Here is a 26,027-nt window from a genome sequence, read left to right on the forward strand (position 1 = left end):
TTTTTTTGTTCTGTGGATAAAAAAGTGGTAGAGCCTGTTGCCTTTTTTTCTTTCTCTGGGTATTTTAACCTTAATCACATAGGTACTCCCAGCAACTTTAAACTGGTATTTTGAAAAGATAGTGATCTACTTTTCCACTTTGATCCCAGAATGTGAGGTGAAGTATGAGGTGCATTTATTGGTGCTCTGTTCTCCATGGGGACTAAAGCTTCACAAGTTTATCTGTCCAAATACATCTGGTTTTACAGTGATTGTTTCTTGGGTGTTCATGCATGTGACTTGTGGCTGTCACACTGTTTTCTGAATGATTAATATCTAGGCTAAAGGGTGGATAGGAAGTGGAACTGAGAAGGAATCGTGGGGGATTGCTGCCAAGCCTTGTATCCTTATATTGGTGGCTGCAGCTGCCACATTGCACTAAACCCACTCCCAGTAATAAGCAACCTAAGTGTGTACATTTGGTGCAATTGTGGCAAAAGAGGTTTAACTCTGTGTAGCCATGATTACAGTGAGATACATGGTCTTGACCCTCTCTATGTGGGAAGGGATTTGAGGCTTGGATTTTTCTCAAATTCAAGTGGGAAACTAGTTCTTATTTTTGCCAGGGTAATCATCAATTATTTCCCTTAGCTTGCCATTCATTTTATCTATGTGAATAATATTATTCAAATAGACCGTTAGGCTTTGGGAGTGTTTAATGGCAGCCACCTGGATCAGTGCCTAAGACTTTTGCTAATTCTGGTTTGTCTTTCACCCTGAGTCTTATTTAACTTTTTCAGTTTTTCCTTCCTACAGATTGTATGGATTACAGCAAGGATCTCTTGCCAAGCTATAATCTTTCAAGTTTTGATTTTAGCTTAATGCTTCCCTGTAATCTTGCTATCAAGACTGTCAGAAACATATTCCCATTCACATATCCCATAACTCTTAATCTGTTAATCTAGGAGCATTGATGTGGAATTGGACCCCATCTTGGTGAGAAGTCTGGGCTGCTGACCCAAACCTTTTGTGCTTTGTGGTAACAACATGAGTAAAAATATAACCTGTGCTCTTGCACGTATTTTATCATTTCTTTTTGAGAGCTGATGGGATTTATAACAGATTATTGTGTGCAGTCGCGTTTTCGCAGTGTTCTACTTGGGCCCTACTTGATTATTCAGACATATCAACATAATGATAATGATAATGAAAATGCCTTTTTAAGAGACAATTTTAGTGGACAATGGAGGGGGTGGAGAGGACTGTGGGAACATTCTTGTAAGCTGCAGCATGTGAAAAGGTTTGTTTTGCATTAGCTGGTCAAGACAAGAAAGCCAGCATATAAAATCATCTATCAATAGGAGAACTTTGAGAAAAGAGGAAAATTATAATACAGCCTCTTGGGTCTGCTTTCCTAAGCACAACAGTATGTGTGAGAAAAACTCTAAACCAACTTTCTCTTACACCTAGATGGATGCTTCCACAATGTGCAGTTAACTTTCTGTAAGGCAGAAAGTTGTCTCTGCTAGTGGGAGTATTTATTTATTTATTAGGGGTTAATAGGTCCTATTTTTTGAGAAGGAGAACAGAGTAAGGAAGGAGTAAGAAAGCTTTAGCTTGATTAGAATGGCTGAAATTGTAGCTGTAACAAATAAAGTCTGTTTATTAACTTCTCTGCAAGATATGCTTTTTTTTTTTTTTTTTAACACTCTGAAGGAAGTTTGCATCAAATAGCTTACTATTTGGTAAGCTTAAAACCTTGGCTGAGGCAATTCTATACTCATGATCCCTTGGTCTGCTGGTCTGGTGGGAAGATATGTTTTTAAGTACTCTAGGGAGTGGGAAACAGAGAAGTCTTTCATGACGTGGCTGCTCAGTGATTGTTTCTAGATCTCTCCCCCAAGTGACACTGGAAATGCTCCCCATTTAAGGACTATTTCTAGTAAACTGACAAAGAATCAGTTTTAAAGTCTTGCATCCTCTACTCTTAGTTTTCCTTTAGTTTTTCTAGTTCATTGATTTCCATGCCCTTTGGGCCTCTTTCCTTTTCCTGCTGCCTTCCTTGATAGATTCTACTTGTTTCTCTCCCTCCATCTCCATTCCTTTTCTGCAACTATTCAAATCTTTTTTTTTTTTTTTTTTTTTAAATTGAGATGGAGTCTTGCTGTCGCCCAGGCTGGAGTGCAGTGGTGCGATCTCGGCTCACTGTAACCTCTTTCTCCTGGGTTGAAGCGATTCTCCCACCTCAGCCTCCTCATTAACTGGGATTACAGGCAGGTGCCACCATGCCTGGCTAATTTTTGTATTTTTAGTAGAGACAGGGTTTCGCCATGTTGGCCAGGCTGGTCTCGAACTCTTGGCCTCTAGTGATTGGCTGCCTCAGCCTCCCAAAGTGTTGGATTACAGGCATAAGCCACCACTCCCAGCCCAGATCTTATTTCATCTTACCATGACCTAGGGCGAAACTGACCTGCTTTAAGAAAGTTTTACATTTTTGCTCTGGTCCACATTCATCTCCATTGTCTATCCCTGTAATCTTTGTACTATATTTCATCATGAAACATTTCAAAATCATCTTCCGTTTTGCCTCAATAACTTATCTCCCTAATAAGACTCAAATTCCTTAAGAAACTTTTGCATTTCCTAGAATTCTTGTTACAAACACAGCACCTAAATATTTGCAGTTTCCTTTCGTTATTGGAAGGCTTCCTCCAAAGGCAAAGGGACTCTAGCTAGTCTTGTGGTTAGCTGCCCTTATCAGATTCAGTGTAAAAGGTTTGCCTTGGTAGCCTGAGAAGGATCTAGTTTACTATGCTATTACTAATATCTATCTTTTTTCTCCTGGAGACAGTTGTGCTTTTTTTTTTGAGCTGGAGAAATGCCAATATTCATTATTATGTCTTATCCTAAAGTTACACAGGAGAAATAGGGATGTTGACATAATGTATACTTTGGTAGGCAGAATCCTAAAATGGCCTCAAGATCCCAGCCCCTGGTGTACACACTCGGCATAATCCCCAGAACTTGTGAATATCACTCCCACAGGCAGGTTATGTTATGGCACAGCTGTCGTTTAGAAATGGAGATTGACCTGGGTGGACCTTACCTCATTAAACAGTCCCTTAAAAGGGACCAGACTGTTCCTGAAGAAGGATATTTGAAATGTGAGAGGGACACAAGGGAGATTTTTCATTGCTAACTTTGAAGACAGAGGTGACCTCATGGCTTGGAACCATCAGAGACTTTTTGGAACTGAGCACAGCCTCTGACAGTGAGTAAGGAGAGAAGGCCCTCAGTCCTACAGCTGCAAGGAATTGAATCTGCTCACATCTGGAATGAGCTTGGAAGAGGGTATTTCCTCAGAGCCTTAAGAGGACAACCTCCTTAGCTTGGCCCACACTTTGACTTCAGCCTTGTGATAACCCAGGCAGAAAGCCCAGCTACACCATGCCCAGACTTGTGACCTGACTGCTAATAAATGGATGTCATTTCAAGACACTAAATTTGTGATAATTTGTTATATGTATATAGAAAACTAGCACATGCCCCACATTTATGTAAACAACCTCTATTCCATCCTGATAGTGTTCATCCAGGGCTGAGATTAAGACACGGTAGAACTCTTAGAGGCCAGGCGCGGTGGCTCATGCCCATAATCCCAGCACTTTGGGAGGCCAAGGCAGGCAGATCACAAGGTCAAGAGTTCAAAACCAGCCTGGCCAACATGGTGAAACCCTGTCTCTACTAAAAATACAAAAATTAGCTGAATGTGGTATCAGATGCCTGTAATCCCATTTACTCAGAGGCTGAGGCAGGAGAATCGCTTGAACCCTGGAGGCGAAGGTTGCAGTGAGCCGAGATCGCGCTATTGCACTCTAGCCTGGGCGACAGAGCAATACTCCGTTTCAGGAAAAAAAAAAAAAAAAAAAGAACTCTTAGGAAGACTTGAGGATTTTGGCCATAATTGTTTAGTAATATTTGTAGAGCAAGACCAGATGTTAATTGGTATGTCTATTTCCTCAATATGTATCATAGTTTTGGTCATTTTTGGTATAATTCCTCAATTTTCAGGTGCTGGAAATGTGTCACTGGACTCATGTTCTAGGTCAGCCTGGAATTAGGAACTGAACATGCTTTGGGAGGAGAAAGCAGTCAGGTTGTGACTAGGGGAAACAGCCCTGGTGCTTTTGTTCATGACTTGCTTTGGAACTGTATTGGATTTTTTTTTTCTTTTTTTTCTTCTCCCACAGAGACTGCCATCACATGGCCATTACTGTAACTGAAAATCCCCTGCCTTTTTAGAAAGGCATAGAAATACATGGTATCTTTCAGAAAGGAAGTGGCTAATTTATATCCGGTGATAATGGTGGCATCGGGAAGGAAGCGTCCCATCCGTATTTCATTATTTGCTGATGAATGCATTCAGTGAATAGAAATAGATGAACTGAGCCACAATATTTCTCAAACAGGAAATACTGAGGAATGGATGTGTGAATATGAGTAGCACAGGACATAAAAAGTTGAGAAAAAAACTTCCAACTGCTTTGAGCCTCTTAATTCTCTTTGACCTCCTATTTGTCACTGTTTTGAAGATATTCCACAGGATAAAGACAGGGCAGGAGGGACAAAAATGACCCAAATAAACAACAATGAGACAAGTGGGTGGTTTTATACTCTGCAAGAGACATGATATGTCTCAAATGGAACCGGGTTATTTGGGACCCCTTGGACAGCAAGAAGGTTTTGAAAGGGTTTGTGACCTCTCCCCCACTTCCCTGTTTGCTTTGCTCATTAGTGTTCCTAGGTGGCTGCTGGGTGAAGGGCTTCTTATCATCTCCGATGTGGGCCAGTGTGAGAGAGGAGCTGCAGCATCTGTTTCTAATCGGGTCATGCCTTTCTAAGTACTTCTTGCCTGTTTGTCACATTGTTTCCCTCCCACCCTGTCTTCCTTGGAGTACTGCAGAATCTGTAAGCGTCCCTGGAATGCACACGTGGACCTTGTCATTCCCAAACAGACTTTCTGCTGGTCAGCACTTTGTAACGTTCGGCTGTTACAGGCATTAGTCACTTGGGCTCATAGAGAGACTGTGGTCTTTGGAAACTCAAGAATATGTCTTTTTTGTTGTTGTTAATTCTTGGCATCCAGTTAGACTTAACTTCTCAAGAGTTTACACAGACTTTTAGAAAAACGTTCTGTCGCTAAGAAAACAGTGCTCTTGCTTTGTACAGTTTTTGTATCTTCACACTTGGTGGTGGTTTGCTGAAATGCTGTTTTGCTAGTGATTCCCCTCCTCCCCCTATCCGGGGTTGTAAGCGGCCTCTGGGGCTCTGTTCACTTCAGATACCTGTTTCTGGGGACAGCTTTTCAACAGAGTTTTTCCTAACAGGCATATGAGAAATTTAATTTCTGATGGAATGAAGGTGAAACTCTAGTCCCAGGCAAACCCGCCAGATCTCAGAGGAAATGTGGGCAGTTACCATTTTATCTGAAGGTAGGATGTAGAGACAGAAAAGGGGCTGCAGGTCCAGGTGGAAGAACGAAACGAATGCAGCAGGTGTGTCCAGGCCTGTTAGATTCGGCTTCATCCACAACCAGTGTGAGCTCTTATCTGCAAAGCAGGCCTAAGTGTAATGGAAAGAAGGTGGGCCAGGCACCAGGGTCCTGGGTTCTCTCATGCCTCACTCTGTCTCCACCTGCCCCATGCATAAAGAACACCAGTCAAGTAGCCATTGTACCTGTTTCCTTATCTGAAAATGAGAAGATTGGACTACAGGCGCCCGCCACCTTGCCCGGCTAGTTTTTTGTATTTTTTAGTAGAGACGGGGTTTCACCGTGTTAGCCAGGATGGTCTCGATCTCCTGACCTCGTGATCTGCCCGTCTTGGCCTCCCAAAGTGCTGGGATTACAGGCTTGAGCCACCGCGCCCGGCCGGGTGTTATGTTAACAGTAAATGTTAGAGGTATACATCTGGGCACAGAGGAGAAAAGCTAACATGGTACTGATGACTTCAAGTCTTCACTGTCCAATTCAGAGGATAGGGGAGGGTTTAAGCTGATTAACCAGTGGACTTTTTTCTCCTGCAAGAGGGTGGAGATCTATAACTGCAGATTTTATCAGATGCATGCTAATACGTGTTATTCTGGGGGACTTTCTGATACCTTGAAGTAGATGTTGCTGCTATTTGGTGTGAAAAAAATAGGAGGACTTGTTTGAATGGAGAATGGGGACAGGCTGAGTTCCACCGAGATGTTGGCTTAGAGATGCCTGGGCCGTGCTGTACAGCAGGAAGCCCAGCAGAGGCGAGTGGGCTGTGGGTCATGACAAGGGAGTTGTTAGCTTATGGTTGGCTACTAAAGTCATGGACAAGGATGCAATCACCCAAGAAAAGTGTGTAAAATGAGCTGATGAAAGAGAAATATGTTAATTAATTCCTACAGCAGCCCTGTGAGAGAATGTATCTTAAAGCCGACAAAACTGAGGCAAAGTTAAAGACCCTAGGTCACACAGCTAAACTATGACAGAGGTGCTCTCGTCTTGACTTCACATGTCTGGCACCTTCCACTACACTTTTCCACTTTTCTGATTCCTCCTGTCACTTTCGACATGACTTAGTTCTACTATTAGAAAAATTAAGTTCTCCTATTTTACCCTCTTAACCTACCTATTAGCTACAATAAATACTGCGGGTTTACCTCCTCAAAAAAAGAGATTTGGTGTTATTGTTATTGATGTTCCTGGATTTTAAATTCTTATATATTTTCTATTACAAAAGTACAATTTTTTTTCTTCTGTAATAATTCAAATGTCACAGAAACAAAACAATTAAAAGGTAACATTTTCCTAAAATCTTACCAGCCCCAAAGAAAACCCCCACACGGCATTAATTTTGTAAGGCTCTGGAAAAGCAAACTGTGTTCCTCTACTGGGAGTCTTTTGGAGAAAGTTACTTAGGGATAGCACTTGGAATTGGGACAATTATTCAGTATTAATCAAGTGCTTTTTTGGTTATATGGTATGTTTTCCAGGGTGGCTCCCTGGGTTTGGCATTCCGAGCTCATCTACCTGGCTTTGTGACCTCGGGGCTGGCCCCTGCAGGCTCCTGCTTAGTCTCAGCTTCCAGCTGCGCTGCACTGAGAAGTTGTTCTTTCCTTGTATTACCATATGGTTTTTCTCTTAAAAGTTCCCCACTGCCGCCTGGCGCTCTCTGTTCTGCTGCTTGTGTGAGACAGTTTCCTTGGGGGTTTTCTTGGCTCTAGGCTTGGGATTTCATGGTATAGATGACAAGCAGAGTAGCAAAATGTTGTTCAAGTCATCTTTAAAGAATGCAGTTCTCATTGGTAATGAGATGGTCCAGACATTTTATATTATGAAAGTTACCCCAGCAATGCTTAGCTTTGAAAGCATCCTGATGCTGGCTTCATAGCTGTGGTTTGGGTCGAAACTTTGCATTCCATTGTTTTCCCTTTTGCATGAGAATTAAGGGCGTTTCCCATCTTCCCACTAATCTTCTTTTCTTTAAAAGAGAATATGAAACCAATTCAGTACTTTCTAGAATGCAGTCAGGTAGCAGTGTGTATCTACAGAAGTGATTAATCAGGGTGCTTGAGTAAAACTTACTTTGCGGACAGTTCGTGACTCCAGAATTTCTCCAGATCCTGGGAAGTGGCTGGTGGTCAATCAAAGATTTTGTGTGCGAGACAGCATGTTCTTTTCTTTACCTCTCTTCGGCTCAGAGGCATCTGTGCTACTGAAATAGGACCTCAGAAAAAGACATGACCTAAGATGAAGGGGTATGTACTTCTTCTCTTTTCCAATTAGGTATTCTGTAAGGAGAAAAGATAGAGCTCAAAGGAGTGTACCGCACATGTCTCCTCTGCCCTCTGCTGCCCCATGATTTCATCTCAGCTCTCTTTAAAATTGGACATCTGTTCCCTTGAAACCTGAGTCCTGATATTTCTACCTTCTCCCATCAGGCAGTGCTGCTCAGAAAGACTGTTTGTTTTCATCTGAATATATGAAACCTGCACATCAGCTGTACACAGGGGCCACCTATTAAATTAATATTCAACAGTGCTTTGGACTAATACCCATTTTTACATACTATAGGCTGGTGAATTCACTCAGAGATTGAGTAGTTAATCACATGAGTTATAAGGCGCACAGCATCCTGTCCTTTGGATAGCTTTATGGTTATGTATTTGTGACTATTTGATTGACATCTGTGTGCCCCGTTACACTGTTTGCTCCATAAGTTGGGGATGCTTGTTTTTTCATCATGGTATCCTTAGCATTTAATGTAGTATTCTAATTGGTACTCAATAAATATTTGCTGATGAATGAAAGCATGTATAAAGATTTACTTTTCTTTTTGAGAACAGATGACTAACTTATACAGAGAAGTTATTTCCTAGGTTTTTTGTTTGTTTTTTTATTTTTGAGACAAGGAATATCACTCTGTCACCCAGGCTGGAGTACAGTGGCACAATCCTGGCTCATTGCAGCCTCCAACTCCTGAGCTCAAGCGATCCTCCTGCCTCAGCCTCCCAAGTAGCTGGGATTACAGGTGTGAGCCATTGTACCCAGCCCTAGGTTTTGTTTTGAGGATATAAATCCACTTTTCAAAAATCTTGTGAATAACTGGAGATAGAGCCAAACAAAAAGAAATTGCTTTTAAGCAGGGCATTTGTAAAAAGTGGGTACATAACTTTTCTTAGCTAATTCATACGTATTGTAGTTAAGCAGAAATGAAAAGTTGAGGTAGAAAACACAGAGGTTATGCACACAGATTTCCATTTGGTTTGGAGTTTCCCAGCATAATTGATAGAAACTCCCTTTCATGGGTCAATTAAAACTTGAGCCATTTTGATCTGGCCAGAGCAAGTATGCTACGAGGAATTTTTCATCCTGTGTTGGCTTTCCTTAAGCAAAATGACAGAATTGGATTTATGCATCTCTAACATCCAGATTCACGAAGCCTTAGAATTAGAAAAAACAAAGTACCAGAGACTTTGTTTAGAGGTCATTTGGTTAAATCTCCTCACTTTACAGAGGAGGAAACATAAGCCCAAGGATTAAGTGACTTGGATCAGCATACTTTATTTATCCATAATCTGAGGCATTGAGAAAAATGTAATCACCATGTCTTATTAATAAAAATCTCCAGCTCTCCACCTGAATACATAAATGTTATCTCTTAAATTAAAAAAAAATAAATTTTAAAGAGAAAAATATTTCTAAACTTAAATTGTAATACCTGATTTTAAAGGTAAAAATTAAATATTGCTTTCAAATGGAAATGTAATTTTAATTTGTTTGGATTAAACAATTCAAATATCACCTTGGTAACATACTCTCTTGCTTCCACCTGCTGATAAGGATCAGAGGCTATGGGCTACCTAACCACATCTACCGAAACACTTCAGTTTTAAAAGTAAAGAAAAAAGGAGGCCGGGCGTGGTGGCTCAAGCCTGTAATCCCAGCACTTTGGGAGGCCCAGACGGGCGGATCACGAGGTCAGGAGATCGAGACCATCCTGGCTAACACGGTGAAACCCCGTCTCTACTAAAAATACAAAAACTAGCCGGGCGAGGTGGCGGGCGCCTCTAGTCCCAGCTACTCGGAGGCTGAGGCAGGAGAATGGCGTAAAGTGAGCTGAGATCAGGCCACTGCACTCCAGTCCGGTCGACAGAGCGAGACTCCGCCTCAAAAAAAAAAGAAAAAAGGATATCTCTTCACTTTGAGTATGGTGAATAAAATCCATCTGGGCACACTGAGCTTGTTAATTTCAGTAGACCCAGGGCTGGATTAAAATATAGTCATGTACTGCTTTACAAATGCTCAGTCAATAATGGACCGCATATACAATTGTGGTTCCGTAAGATTGTAAAACTGCACTTTTACTGTACCATTTGTGTGTTTAGATATGTTTAGATATACAAATATTTACCATTGTGTTACAGTTGCCTACAGTATTCAGTACAGTAATATACTGTACAGGTTTATAGCCAAGGAGCAATAGGCTATGCCATATATCCTAAGTGTGTAGTAGGCTATACCATCTCGGTGTGTGTAAGCGTGTCCAGAGTTTGTTCCTGGTAGTGGGTTTGTGGTCTCGCTGACTTCAAGAATGAAGCCGCGAACCTTCATGGTGAGTGTTACAGCTCTTAAAGGTGGCACAGACCCAAAGAGTGAGCAGCAGCAAGATTTATTGTGAAGAGCAAAAGAACAAAGCTTCCACAGCATGGAAGGGAACCTTAGCAGGTTGCCGCTGCTGGCTTGGGTGGCCAGCTTTTATTCCCTTATTTGTCCCCACCATGTTCCGTTTCTGTTGTATCAGAGTGCCCTTTTTTCACCCCTCCCCGTGATTGGCTACTTTTAGACTCCTCCTGATTGGTATGTTTTACAGAGCACTGATTGGTGCATTTTACAATCCTCTTGCTACAGAACACTGATTGGTACATTTTTACAGAGCACTGATTGGTGCATTTTATAATCCTCTTGTTAAAGAGCACTGATTGGTGCGTTTTTACAGGGCACTGATTGATGCATTTTATAATCCTGTTGTTAGCTACAGAGCACTGACTGGTGTGTTTTTACAGAGCGCTGATTGGTACATTTTACAATTCACTTGCTAGCTACAGAGTACTGATTGGTGTGTTTTACAATCCTCTTGAAAGACGGAAAAGTTCTCCAAGTCCCCACTTGACCCAGGAAGTCCAGCTGGCTTCACCTCTCACAAGTACACTCTAGGATGGAGTCGCCAACCTCCGGGCTGCCGACTGAGACCAGTCCGTGGCCTGTCTGGAACCGGGCTGCCCAGCAGGAGGCGAGTGATGGGCTACTCAGTATTACCGCTTGAGTTCTGCCTCCTTCAGATCAGCTTCAGGCATTAGATTGTCATAGCAGCCTGAGCCCTGTGGTGAACTGTGCATGGGAGAGATCTAGGTTGTGCGTTCCTTATGAGAATCTAATGCCTAAAGATCTGAGGTGGGGCGGTTTCATCCCCAAACCAGCCCTGTCTGTGGAAAAATGGTCTTCCACAAACTAGTCCCTGGTGCCACAAAGGTTGGTGACTGCTGCTCTAGGATGGTCACACAAGAACAAAATCACCTACTGGCATGTTTCTCAGAATGTTTCCTCATTGCGAAGTGGCACATAACTGCAGAAGCAAAAGTGATGGGGAATCCAGAATGCTTCCCAGCTGGGGAGGATGTGGCTTCTGCTGACTGCTGATTCTGCAAACAGGAATGTGACTCTGTGGCTTTTCCCCCAGCTTTGTAAATGAGTTTTCTCTTTAGGAATGGATTTTCTTCATGCTAGAATTGTCATTCTCTTTTTTTATTTCTTTCTGTTCACTTTGATTTTATTGTGATTTTACCTTCTTCATATGTCCGAGAGCTTTGCTGGTCAGCAGCTTCTCCTGGAATGCCTAGCAGCAGTAATAGAACTTCTGATTAATTTCAGATTTTTAAATGATAGTTGCCTCTTCCTCCCAACTTATGTAGGTAAAGGAAGTCCAAGTTTCAGAAGATCTATTAAGTGCTAGGCACTCTCATCCGTACCTCCTTATCTCCTCCCAACAACCCTGCCAAGGAGATATGTATGAGAGAGCCTAGCACCTCTTCCTGTTTTTACTGAGGGCAGAACAGAGACTAAAGCAAGTAGAAAGCAAAGCTGGGATTCAAACCCACGTCTGTCTGACTCTAAGCCTTTTGCTGCCCTTCTCTTTTGAAGCAAGATTTGGAATTGTGGAACATATTTTACAGCAGTGCTCAGAATGTAGGTGGTGGCACACATTCTTACATAATTTGTTTTATAATTATCTCAATAATGAAGTCAGCTGGGAATTTTCTGAAAAGCTACCTATTATATGCTTCAGGTATACATTCATAAGAAGGTGACCTTTTGGGCATAGATAACATTTATCCAGAAGGGTTCTGCAAGCTGGGCTTTTGTTTCACTGATAGATTTGGGGAACTTTAGCCTTCCTAAAAGGTATCCCCTTAATTTCCCTAGCCAAAAACTACTTCTTCTCCATGCCTTCCCATAGTTGAGGCCATGGTATTGATGACTTTTATCCTTCATAGTCCTACATTTACATCTGTCCTAGCTCTACTATTACATTGTAAAACCTCTTAAGGGTCGGAACTGCAGTGTTGATCAATGAATAATAAAAATAACATATTTTAGCTTTCTTAGTGCTTTGAGCAGTGAGTATTTTTGAATAAACAAATAAATAATTGTATCATAAGAAGGTGACCTTTTGGGCATAGATAACATTTATCCAGAAGGGTTCAGAACATAAATAATATGTTCTGAAAAGAGAAAAGTGAAATTGTCAAGTGAAAAACAAGTTTATTTTATACCATAAAGGTTGGTCATAATCCATTTCAAGATGCAGTGGGCTGTAGAAATTATCTAGTTACAAAGCGTCACTAGGCAGATTAGCAAATGGAGGGCTAAATCAATTCAGGTCTTATACTTACTTAGTGGTTCTGTGTTGGCACTATCTTTTCAGAAATGGTTAAAACTAAGCATTATATTATAGGTTTCGTATGCCATCACTACAAAAATCAAAGTTTGGTCTTGGCATTGCCAGGATCAGTGAAAATATACTTGGAGCTACTTTGCCAGTTTTAATTCTCAATTTCCATCTCTTATGGTTGCCAAAGAATCATGGTTTTCAGAGAGTATTTTTTTCCTTCTATTTTAATATATTGGATTTTTATAATAGCTGAAATCATTGTACTGTCTGGGGCTACCTGGGAACTTAATAAATCATCATGAGACAACAATGACAATGTTCGACAGCTCTGGAACCTGACTTCCTGGGTTCCAATTTCAGCACCTTGACTTTACTAGTTGGGAAACCTTGGGCAAGTTACTAAATGGTGCCTCTGTTTTCTCATCTGTAAATTGAGTTTGGGTAATAATGTAACTAATTTATAGAATTGTTAAGAGAGAGAAGTTAGAGAAGTTAGGGCTTTTCTGGAGCATTGGAAATGGTCAATAAATGTTAGCTGTTATTATCATGATGGAATTCCAAATAGCTTGAGCCGCTTTTCAATCAGTATTTTCCATTTAGTGGTCAGAAGAATGTTTAGTGAAATTTTCCCCAAGATTTCATAATAAAGACAATGATGGAGGTAGAATTTTATTGGGATCTGGAAGATTTAGATGTAAACACTGGCTGTAAGGCCCTTTCACATAGAGGAAATAATGTGACTAAGTTCTGATGGGAAGAAACCTGGGTTTGTCCCAAGAACAGGGGTCATTTAATTTAACTGCAGTGTAAGGTGCTCCCTGGGGAGAAGTGGGGGATTCAGTAGGAATGGAGATTTGGGGTTAGCCCATGGGGCCCTGAAATGACAGGCCCAGGAGTTTGGATTGGGTACCTTGAGTACCGAGATCCCCTTGACGGCAAGGTGGAGGGAGGAAGTATTAGAGAGGGTGACATCAAGTCAGGGAGGCCAGTTGGGAGGCTGTTGAATTAGTAGGAATAGAAATGTGGAGGATGTAGTATTGATAAGACTTCAGAGTTGATGGTGGGAGGGGAGGTGGTCTCAAGCATGGCTAAGTACTGTTAACAGCAATAGGGAACTCTGGAGAATGGGCGAGTTTGGGATAGAGGAATATGATTTCAGTGTCATAAACATCAAGTTTGAAGTACAGATGGGACAACCCAAGAGAAGTGTTCCTCTGATAGAAATTCAGAACTGGACACCAAGCAGAGTTCAATATTAGAGATAAATTCACAGAGTCATTTCCCGATGCGTTAGTGTTAACGACATGGAATATATGCAGTTCCCTGAAACTGGGCCTGGAGACTCAAAAAAGACCCCACAATCCTTGGCTTGTGGAAGCTAAGGGAAGAGCTATAAAATGCTGGACTGGAGGGATCCGGTTCAGCTGCTGTGCTGGAGGCACTGGATCAGGTGCTCAGAGCTGCCCTGTTCAAGTCCTCCAGTGCTGTTCTCTCCAGTTTTTAAGCCTGTTCATAAACCAGAGGAACCTCTTTTTCCCTTTCCCTCATCACATACTGATGGGCATTGACTCTCAGGTTTCCTTTAATACTGGGCAGAGAATTAGGCTCAAATTATGAAATGTAAAAACTGTATTATAAAATTTACATATTCTATATTACAGTGTTAGAAGACAGACTCTAAAGATACAACTTTAAATTTCAAAAATGTCAAGACCAAACTGTTTTATAACCCTTCATTTTGTATGTGGTTTTCAATGGGTATAAAAATACTTAGTGGGTGTGTGGGTGGCTTCTCGTGTTTTGGAAACGGTGAGAATATGAGATGCTGAGCTTTGGGTTCTAGGATGAGAGCTATAATTACCAACTCTGATTCTTTCCCAGGATTGGTTCATAGATGGATATCTGGTATCTAAAAACCCAGCAATCCAGAATCCAGAGCAATAAACCATTCTCCCCTCCCCCTGAAATTAAAAGAATTATGTGGCGGTGGAGAGAGGGAATGTGGAATGATGGTTCTGCCCTGCGCTGTCTTTCATACCGTTCACGAATGGTTGAAGTCAGTGATGCAGCAGAAATGAAGGCTGGTGCCATGGCTTCTCCTAGCCTGATACACAAAAGCTACCGCACAGCTGGGTAGAAAGCATTCTAAAAATAACCCAGGACTCATTTCAAACCCTCCTCCCCCAAGTCTTGGGGGCTGTGGTAAACACCCTAAAAATACCTGCTGTCTGAACCTTTGAGGTATCTAAAGAGGAAGGGGCAGGTACAAGGATTGGGGCTGGAAGAAGTACAACATTGTTGGAAGGCTTGCCCAGCTACAAGGACTGCTGCCCACTGGGGCCTGCCTTCGAAGCTGTTTGGTGAGCTGCCTACCATACCATCCTGTTCAAGGATAAGTGCCTACTCTTGAGTCTCATATTCACTGTTGGCAGGTTTCAAGGAAACTATTCATAGACTAGACATCTGTTGTCTGTCCCATTGACCTCAAATCTGCAGCTGCCACCATGGTATTCAGGCAGTGTGGTGGCTTTTAGTCTTATTTCACAGAATCAGAATTTCAGCTGATATGGACTTCAGACATTGTATTATTAATAAAACCATTGAAGTCCTTTAAAATCACTACGTTTCTGGAGTCACACTTCTGTGCCTATATGGTGACCACAAACATTTGAAATGGGGTCTTAATCCTTGCTTATTAAAAGAAATCACCCTCACGATTATGTAACATAAAAATAGGATGATGAAAACCAGTACTTTGAAAACGTTGACTGAGTGATCCTGTACAAAGCTTTCAAAGCTTTCTTCTTTTTTTTTTCTTTTTTTTTAAATAAAGTGGAACTTTGAAGCTGGGAGTGGTGGCACATGCCTGTAGTCATAGGACGTGGGAGGCCGAAGCTGGAGGATCACTCGAGCCCAGGAGTTTGAGGCTGCAGTGAGCTACCATCACTCCACTGCACTCCAGCCTGAGTGACAGTGCAACCCTGTCTCTAAAAAAATAAAAATGGCTGAGCGTGGTGGCTCACGCCTGTAATCTCAGCACTTTGGGAGGCCGAGGTGGGCGGATCACCAGGTCAGGAGTTTGATACCAGCCTGGCCAACATGATGAAACCCCATCTCTACTAAAAATACAAAAATTAGCTGGGCGTGGTGGTACGTGCCTATAATCCCAGCTACTCGGGAGGCTGAGGCAGTAGAATTGCTTGAACCTAGGAGGCAGAGGTTGCAATGAACTGAGATTGTGCCACTACACTCCAGCCTGGCGACAGAGTGAGACTCCATCTCAAAATAAATAAATACAAAATAAAAACAAATAAATAATAAAAATAAAACTGGAGCTTTGAGGATCATTTTCTCACCTGGACTCTAGTATTTTGAATATAAAGTTCATTGACAACACAGCCAGAATACCAGGAGTCGTGTCTCCAAGGAGAAGACTTTCAGTATCTAATTTCTGAAATTGCAAACCATAATCATGATATTATAACTGAGGGACTGTAGCTGATCTCTGCATCTTGCGAAAAAAGGGTTTCACAGATTATCTCCAGCACCCACAGGACACTTTCAAAGTTGTGGGGGCAGCCAGTACCATTTGATATAACAGCATAAATCACCCAACAATTTTATTTTAGCTTCCAGCCATATCCTGTGTGATTTTTAAATGTATGATAACTACCTTACCCCAGTCTCCATTGGTAAACTCTGCAAAAGTCCAGCAGTTACAGAGTCTCTGCTAACTCAAGAAACCTGTGAAACTAATGGAGGAGAGGAAACCAGCTCATGTGCTGAGAAATTTTAAATATGTTGCATTTATGGTGGGTAGAACATTGTCATCATTGTAAGGACTATGTATCCTCCACTGTGAGCTTTTCAAGTTCTTTGGTATCTGAAAGAGTGTTAAATATTTTTTCACTGTGAGTTGACAGTAAATTGAAAGCTTTTCTTGAATAATGAAAGTGATCAAAATGGCTGGAGGCTTTTGTGTTTTTTTGGTCACTTAATGCATATCTGAAATAGTCACCTCTAGAAGCTCAGATTTCCCTGGACCAGTACACTTGTAACAAGGAGTGAGGTACCCAGGGAGATGGTCTGCTTTGGGAAACTGTGATTTTGTGGAAAGAGCATGGCTTTGGAGTTGTTAGTGCCCTCAGCTGTGTAGAAGCCAAGGCGGCTGTGGGGGTCTATTTCCATGTATGTCAAGGGAAGAAGAGGAGAGAATGTAATGTTTGTGATATGTGATATCCAGGTGGCGTGGTTCATGGACATTCAAATCTTTCTCCCCTGAAATTCCAGAATGAAGAGCTTCGAAACTTGTCTTTGTCTGGCCATGTGGGATTTGACAGCCTCCCTGACCAGCTGGTCAACAAGTCTACTTCTCAAGGATTCTGTTTCAACATCCTTTGTGTTGGTAAGTTATTCATCACCCACGCAGCAAGAAGTTTGATCCTTAGATATTGACAGGTGACTGTTGGAGAGACATGCTTCAGTGAAATAAGAATGACATGTTTATTCTCTTTTTTTTCATCAGTAAAGCAAGGCAAAATATCTGCCTTATACATGTCACAAGTTATAAAGATTGAGAGCTGTATGTAGGTAAATGCATTGTATGTTTTGTCATGTTACTCAGATTACTATTGGTATTTCTGTCACACAGTCAAGCAACTGATCATTACAATATCGTTAAGATCCCTTAAACATTTTACTTTGGACTAGGCCTCTGCCTTTGTATTTTTCTTCACCCCTCTAGCCATATCTTTTTTTTTTTTTTTTTTTTTTTGGAGGAGTCTTGCCCTGTTGCCCAGGCTGGAGTGCCGTGGGGCGATCTCAGCTCACTGCAGCATCTGCCTCCCAGGTTCAAGCAATTCTCCTGCCTCAGCCTCTGAGTAGCTGGGATTACAGGTGCCCACCACCACGCCTGGCTAATTTTTTGTATGCCATATCCTTTTTGGACTAAGAAGAGGAAGGTGGAAAAGAAGGGGGATAAAGAAAATCAAAATATAAATTTCCTGTTAGTTTGAAGGAGAAATGTGCGTGGAACAGATAATGGCTGTTCCTCTCTCCCCCATCACGCCTGATGAATGGCAGGTGAAACAGCAGTGAAGTGGTTTGGGCCATATTGTTCTGTTGGCATTGTCCTCTGGGCATTTCCCTCTGAGACATCACTTGGAGACAGACCAAAAAATTCTGTATGTAGCCAAGTGGACTGCCTTTTCCCTAAGCTTGGCAGAATGTGTCAGACTTACTTTTCTTGTCCAAGTAAAGCGAAGAGAATTTAGAAAAGGTGTGTGTTCAATGTGAGAACCACCATTTGCTTATTTGTCAATTATGGAAGTTGGGGGAAGTGCAGATATTTTTCTTTTTTAAAAACTTCTTGAACCTCTTGATGACTCGACTGCATATAGCCTCTGCACTGGGCATTCATTAGTAGAAAGTCACAATTGGCGGGCACGCTAGACCAACTTGCTCCCTGGCATTTTATCTTAAGCACTGGATAAGAGAAGGACTGGAGAGAAACATGGCCACAGCAGCCAACTCTCATCTCATGCTTTCCCCTTTTCCCTACATGAAGCCTTTTAAAATTCAGCAGGAGACCTCCCGAATGGCAGCTAGTTCTACAGAATGGCTTGAATGGGTTGTCCTTTTTCTCATGATAAATGCTCATTGCAGAGCAGGGCAATTCTTCATTAGCATAGCAATTTGTTGGCAATTTGTTGGTTTTCTATTGAAAAGTATGCTAAATTGTAATCCCAGGCCAATTACTCTCTGGCTTCTCTTCAGTGCCTCCCCAGCTCTGTCTCCAAAATCAGTTCTAAGAACATGTCTGAGAGTTCTGTCCTGGCTCTTGCAGGGGATGGTAGGGGAAAGCCTTCCGGTGGGATCCGGGTTTAACTGGGTATGTGGTGTGCAGTGGGGTGTGCTGGCTCAGGGGCTGACTCCTTGTGTTAAATAAGACAATTCGGATGCTGAATTCCTCAGAGGCCAAATCGATGTTGCCCTGTTAGATGTGTAAAGCAGCCCTATTCGGAGTCTTCTGGGTGGGTTACAATAGCTGTGATTCTTAGATTTTTGTTAGGTTCTGTTCTTAAACATGTTTAAAATTAGTTTTTCAAACTAATGAACATAATATATATTTTTTGTTTAAAATGTTATAAAATCCTTCCCTTTCATCTCCCACTCCCATTTCCATTTCACAGAGATAACACTGTGGGATCCTTCTAGAAACTTTTGACATCTTTCTGTATTAGGAAATTGCTTTTGGTGGCTTACAGTTCTGTAGGTAGGAGTCCAGTATGGGTCCGCAGGGCTGCATTCCTTCCTGGAACCTTTAGGGAGAGTGCATGCCTTCTCCAGCTTCTGGAAGCTGCCTGCATTCCTTGGCTCTTGGCTCCTTCCATCCATTTTCAAAGCCAGTCACATCGCGTCGCTCTCCTAGTATTTTTGTGTCAGAAAATTTTCCATGGAGAATTGCAGAAATCCAGCTTAAATCCAGTTAAGACTCTCCCCCACCCTCCAACACACACTGAAAAGGTAATATGGTGAGCTGGGTAATTAAGAGCAGCTGGCTCCAGGAGTTCAATGAGCCCTGTCAGGCCTCTTTCTCTGGTTCTTTATCCTCCTTGTTTCTGCTTGCTTCACATTCAGGCATTTTCCTCACAACAGCAGCCTGGCTCCGTCAGCATCACCAGCTGAGCAACCTCAGGGGAAGGAACAAGGCATTCCTGACACGTCTTACCGAACAGTCAGGATTTCACTGATTGGCCAGGACTCAGTCACACGCTCAGCCTCGGGGGAAGATGGGGTCAGTTCACTCCAAAACATACTAGGGTCTCCATAGGCAAGAAGACAGGATCAGAAAGAAGATAGGGCCTGGAAGAGGGACATACTGGACAGATAAAAACAGCTTTCTCACAGTTATGTAGGTGTTTTCTTGTTTTGCTTTTACACAAATGAGATCATGCTGTTCATCTCGTGCATTTTCCTTTTTTCAGTCCACAAGAAGTCCTGGATGTCCTTCGTTGTCAGCATATCTAACTCTCCAGGTCGTTTTCCATAACCCTTTGGAGCCCTTTGTTTGGGGCCAGCATTAGCTCTTTGGGAGATAGGAGTGTCAGCATTAAATATCATCCTCAGAAAGTTGAATATCAAATCCCTTTGCCATAGATATTTTATGGCATAATATCTTTATAAGAAAAAACTTACTGTCAATCAATAGTCCATCTGTTTTTAAAGTAAGAGTCTATAAAAAGAGATAAAAATATTTGGACAGCCACATAGAGGAGTAGGTGTTATATTTAACTTAAGAGCATCCATGGTAATTTTTCCTCCTTACTTACTCCCTCTTACTGCCCCTTTGTTTATTTTGCACAGTATTCACATGTGATACTTATAGCGTGAATTTACTTACTTGTGATAAATATGGGAGGGAATTAAGGATAAAAAATAAAGTTATGATCCCAGTAAGGAAAATTTTTACCAAAAAGGTCTCAGAATTGTAATTTTGTTTTGTGGCATGAGGCTGTAGGTTGAAAGAATGCACAGGAAATAAACCAGAGCAGAAAATGGTCCTGGCATGAACTAAGTCTAGTTTCAGAGATACTGAATTAAACTTCTGCTGCTAGAACCCATCTCTGTTGGTCCTGGGAAGGCATGTAATAGAGGAAGAATAGTTTTCATTTCACTGGGAAGAGAATTCTGATGTTAAATGAGATAACAGAGAACACCCAGGAGTTCATCATTCCTCCACTGTCTGTTTTGCCACAACAGACCGAAATCACTCCTGAAGCTACATTTTAGTTTAAATAAAGCCTTTCATGTTTTACCCATGCTGTAATTCTCCAGAGAATCTAAATTAGATCTAAATTAGCATTTAGCCTTTTTCTATAATTTTAAATTTGTATGTCTTTCTCATCCATTTTCCAAAATGATACTAACTCTAGGAAAAAAACCTTATCAACAGGCCGGGCGCGGTGGCTCAAGCCTGTAATCCCAGCACTTTGGGAGGCCGAGACGGGTGGATCACAAGGTCAGGAGATCGAGACCATCCTGGCTAACACTGTGAAACCCCGTCTCTACTAAAAAATACAAAAAAAAAACTAGCCGGGCGAGGTAGCGGGCGCCTGTAGTCCCAGCTACTCGGGAGGCTGAGGCAGGAGAATGGCGTAAACCCGGGAGGCGGAGCTTGCAGTGAGCTGAGATCCGGCCACTGCACTCCAGCCCAGGCGACAGAGCGAGACTCCGTCAAAAAAAAAAAAAAAAAAAAACCTTATCAACGTTGATCCAGCTGTCTGTCTGTTTCTTGTGAACATACAAAGGTGAATAAGATACTGTAACATCTCTGCTTTTGAAGAAGAGCCAATTTGATAGTAGAGTCAAAGTAAAATTAGTAATACATTTTGAAACAGAAAATTTTTCCACAATTCAACCTTAATTGTTTTGAGGGGATGAGAGAACAGGAATTGAAAACAGGTAAGTGAAGTGTGAGGCCATCTTAGCCAAGGTATAGTGTCAACATAAATTGTGGAAATTTACAATCAAATCTTAAACATTTTTATCCCATCTTGTTTTTCCAGGAAAGGATGTAAATAGCTTATAGGGTAAAATGAATAAAGACAAAATTAACCCTAGAAAATAAAGATGAAGCCAGGGATAGAATCAAAACTCAAAGTGTGCCATCAGGCCTGCCTATAGCAATTAATTGATGAAGTATTACATTTTTCTCTCAGCTCAGTGGTCAGAGCATGGAGAAAACTATTAATTCACTCATTCATTTAGCAGATATTTAATGAACATGTTTTATATGCTAAACACAAGCAAAAAGTTTAACATACGACAGATGTATAGTATCTATAAAGTAAAAACAAAATGATTGCTCCAGATGAAACACAGCTTTACCTGGAAAAATTTATCGATGGATTTTCAGAAAAGAGATTTGGTGTATATAGTGGTCTGGATTCCTGGGCATCCTCTAAGTCAGTGCAATTGTTTAATGAAGTGCCAGGTGCCACAGGCTGGCTCATCTTATGCCAGAGTATGTTTCATCAAAGGTGATTCTATGAGGAACAAAAACAACGCAACTTAGGTATGTAGCTTTCTGACTCTCTGATTCCATCCAAGAGTAAAATCTAGAATATTTAGGGAAGGCAGGCAGATCCCTATGCATAGTTACTTACCCAAGTAGCCAGTCTTGGCAATTAGAGTAAAAGATGCTGAATCACAGATCAACAATTTGTTCAATCTACAGTTATCTTCTAATTAATAATACAATCCCTGTTTTTCCCTTGCCTTGTTCACCTTAGAGCTCGTGGGTTAAATAAGCCTGAGAATAGAATGGAAAAGGTAGGACCGCTTTCCCCTGTGATGTGGGCATCACGTTCACTAGCATTGTCAGGAACAGGAAAAACAAGCCCCAGATAGCACTTCAATAGGGTCTCTAATTACTGTAACAATAGAGTGGTTAGGCAGATGAATTTATGATAGAATAAACAACAGACTCTGAAAAAATATACCACAGTGGCATATCTCTGTATAAATCACCACCATGATCACTTTTGTTTTCTATTAACTTTTTTTTTTAAGATGGGGTCTCTCACTCTATCGCCCAGGCTGGAGTGCAGTGGTGCGATCTCTGCTGACTGCAACCTCCGCCTCCCAGGTTCAAGGGATTCTCCTGCCTCAGCCTTCCGAGTAGCTGGGATTACAGGCGCCCTCCAGCACACCTGGCTAATTTTTGTATTTTTAGTAGAGACAGGGTTTCACCATGTAGGCCAGGATGGTCTCGAACTCCTGACCTCAGGTGATCCACCTGCCTCAACCTCCCAAAGTGTTGAGATTACAGGCGTGAGCCACCGTGCCCGGCCTGCAATTAACTTTTAATAAATGTCTCCTTTGTGCCAGGCACTCTGCTAGGGAGTTTTGAAGTACTTTAAAGTTAGTGTTAGTCATTGATTTTTCTGAAAATATTGTTATGGTTGTTTGGTTTGACTTGGAACCTGTGCCTAGTAGGCTTTTAGTTATTCAGTTAGAAAGAAATTTTTGTCTTATGGGTCCTCAAAAGTATAGATGAGATTCTGCTTACAAAGATTAGAGAGAAGCCTCAAAAACAAATCCCAGTGCTTCAGGAGGCCAAGGCAGGAGAAATGCTTGAGTCCAGGAGTCTGAGACTAGCATGGGGAACAGAGTGAGACCCTGTCTGTTAAAGAAAAAAAGCTAATGCATTGAAAAACTTCCCTAGTTCCCTAGTTCTTCCCTGGAGTTCCTTTTATTCCAAAAGCTGTCATTTCCTGCTGAACTGCTTTTGGTGAATCACACTGCTGCTGGAGTTGCCATGTCTAATTACGGCTCTTAAAAGCACAGAGCATAGAAATGGAAAGCAAAGCACACCAAAGTTTAGAGGAACAGTGGTTTTTTTCAACCCATTGATTAACCCTGTGCTATAAGTAGGGCCTGGTATGCTAATTGTTTGTAATTTCCACCTTAATGTAAATGATAATTAAAATTACCATGCCTTTAAAAAAAAAGTATGGTGTTCCTGATTCACATGGGTGCTTAAGTAATTTTCAACCTAGTAAAATAAGATGATAATTTCAGTCTTGTCCAGGTAACCTAGAATCCTTGCCATGTAATTGAAGTCTTTATTGCTATTCTTAGGGAAGAAGATGAAAGTTAAGTAGGTCACTTTCTACTGAGGGAGCCTTTCCCATAAAGGAGAAACTTTTATATGGCAGATCTGCTTTTGTGCCTTTTTTGTTCTAAAAATAGGTAAATCCTGAAAAGAAGTTGGCTCTGCTTGAGAATGTTACACTTGTAGCATGTACTTAAAATGACTCAAGTACCTTCAGTATCAACTACTAGTGAGAACCCTGTTTTATTTCTGTATCCACTACACAGTAACTTTGTTTTGCTCAAAGTTAATTTGTTAAGCCATGGATGGTGAGTATTGACTTGTTAAACTCTTTCAGGTTAGGGATCAGAGACTGGTTTTATATTGCTTTTATGAAGGGTTTTTTTTGTAAGACTATTCAGGAAAGTAAGAAAGACAGGAAACCGTCTCAACCACTGCACAACCAGACCCCGTAGAGATCTGGAATGACATTTAGGATGTTACAGAAGTGCAAACAGGTGTCAGTGTCTGTTTTCGTTCATTACTTCATCCCTGCACGTATGCTTGTCACACAGTGAGCACCCAAGCATTAATTTCATGATGGATTTCCAATACTCTACACCATCTATCTGCTCTTTCCTGTATTCCCAGCCCACACTCTGTCTGCAGCATGGCTTCTGTTTACTTACAGCCTTTGCTACCTCATGGCTTCTGCTTACTTACCTCTCTTTGTATATCGTTTCTTTTTCATGCCTTCACACTGTGTGGAGATTGCATGTATCTCATTCAAACACCCAAAGAGAAAAATTGTGATTAGATAGGCCACTCTCCAATGTGGAGCTCATAGTGAAATGATTGCGCTTTCGTGGTTGCCTTTAGGTCAGGACCTATCCATGGTCTAGTTGTCTGTGGCCAACTAGCAGGGTCATGGGTGTAAAGGATGGTCTTGCTTATAAGGGGAAAGCAGTTATGGCAAACACTTAGAATGTTGTTCCCATAATAATAAATTAGAGTCTGACTGGTATTATTCAGTCATGTTCTAGACCAGATTCTAAGATGTAGGAGACCACCCTATCAGGCTAGTTTCTTGAATTCTCAGAACTTGGCACAGAACTTGTACATAGTAGGCACTGGAAAAATACTGGCTGAATGAAGCCTGACTAAAGAGGAAATTCTATGATCTTAGATGTTCAGGGACACAACAGGAAAGGTTAAAGAGTAAGATGAATGTACTTGGCCAACTTTTACCCTGTAAGTGAATCATCATGGTTAGAGGCAAGCCATATAAGGCTTTTGTAATCAGAGAAAGTTCAAATCCAGAAAGACTTCATCCTCCTTCACTTTTGTATTATGTTGGAAAGCAATGAGTATACAATACAGAATTTAAAACTAGTAAGTAGATTTTGTCATTATAGTGCGAGGGTTGCCCAGAGTTTTTCTTTTTTCCATAGAACACTACCATCCTTAAAGTCATTATAGCAATCCTTAGAAGAGAGGATGCTCCTAGGAACATATTGGGATTAGAAGTTGTTGAAAGGGCTGTTCTATATTGGCAAGTTTAAATCGAGCTGGAAATCTAATTGAGAAGTTTTCCAGATTAAGAAAGAAAAAAGATATCCCTAGGGCTAATGTTTCTGGATTTCTACCCCCTCCTCTCCATCATCATATGCTCAGCCATGAACATAAGGCTGTTTTTTCTCATTGCCAACTGTCTTTGACTCAACATAAGAATTAGAATTAAGAGAGGGTTTTGCTTGGTGTTATTTTGAGGGTTGGGCTGCAGTTCTTCACAGCTCCACATTTGGGTGTCACTATGTGATTGGTATAGTGGTTCCAGATACCTGCCACTCTGCTTTGCACATATGAGGCCTCGGTAAACACTTACTGAGTTGAATTATCAGTGTAAACAATAATTGTCAGTGTAAATAAGGTCATTTAACATAATTTACTTTCATTGTCCCAAACTTCACTCTGAAGCTGGGAAAACTATCTAAGAAGCCACAAATATTTGGCTTCTTGACTCCAGCTGGATAAAGAAAAATAACAATATGGAGGAATTAATATAACCATAACTGGAAAATGTTAAGCAGTCAGTTTTCTCTGTAATAGTAAAATCAGGCTGCTGTCTTGGTTGAGTGCAGGTGTTAGAACCATACAGACTTGAGTTAGAACCCTGGTTCCACCACTTAGCAATGACTTTAGGCAAGTTATTCATAAGTCTTATCTAAGCCTACTGTTCCATCTTGAACATGGAGGAAACATGGGAGTAGAAGTAGGGTTTAAATGAGATAATGTAGCCAGGCGTGGTGGCTCATGCCTGTAATCCCAGCACTTTGGGAGGCCGAGGCAGGTGGACAATTTGAGTTCAGGAGTTCGAGACCAGCTTAGCCAACATGGCGAAACCCTGTCTCTATTAAAAATACAAAAATTAGCCAGGCATGGTGACATGGGCCTGTAATCCTAGCTTCTCAGGAGGCTGATCTGGGAGGATTGCTTGAATCCAGGAGATGGAGGTTGCAGTGAGCCAAGATCATACCACTGCACTCCAGCCTGGGTGACAGAGCGAGAATCTGTCTCAAAAATAAATAAATAAATACATATATACATACGTACATAAAGGAGATAATGCACTAGAAGCTCTTGCCACCAGGGTTGGCACAAAGTGAGCACTCAGTGATGTTAGTTAATATTGTCATCAAGAGTGTTATTTTGAGTAATGTAATTCTTTTCTATGACACGGTATCATATTGATGTTGAATTAACTGATCTTTTAGGTAATTCAGTGTAAATGGAATCACTTGTTTCAAGTAACAGAAATTCAATAGTATAGTCTTTTATCCCTTAAGTAATATAGTTTTATACTCTGACATTTAGGAGAGAAAGAGATAAAGTTCATGTTCTTGTAATATACAAACTGAGCATGGGCAAACTTGCAAGTACCGTTTTTCTATCCAGAGGTAAAGAAG

General features: G+C 41.3%; 1 protein-coding gene and 1 long non-coding RNA gene across 2 annotated transcripts in view; one reads left to right on the forward strand and one right to left on the reverse strand.

Moving 5' to 3' along the window:
• SEPT11 (septin 11) overlaps positions 1 to 26,027 on the forward strand; it is a 93,154-nt gene that overhangs the window by 31,254 nt on the left and 35,873 nt on the right. The window contains exon 2 of the mRNA XM_011927233.1: positions 16,755 to 16,869. The gene's annotated coding sequence lies outside the window, so the exon portion shown is untranslated. The remainder of the gene's footprint in view (positions 1 to 16,754; positions 16,870 to 26,027) is intronic.
• Positions 21,196 to 26,027, reverse strand: part of LOC105501332 — a 31,789-nt gene continuing 26,957 nt past the window's right edge. Inside the window, exon 2 of the long non-coding RNA XR_001000178.1 lies at positions 21,196 to 21,511. This is a non-coding gene — a long non-coding RNA (uncharacterized LOC105501332). The remainder of the gene's footprint in view (positions 21,512 to 26,027) is intronic.

Source organism: Colobus angolensis, unplaced genomic scaffold (genome assembly GCF_000951035.1).
Source record: "Colobus angolensis palliatus isolate OR3802 unplaced genomic scaffold, Cang.pa_1.0 Scaffold70, whole genome shotgun sequence".
Classification (NCBI taxonomy): Eukaryota; Metazoa; Chordata; class Mammalia; order Primates; family Cercopithecidae; genus Colobus; species Colobus angolensis.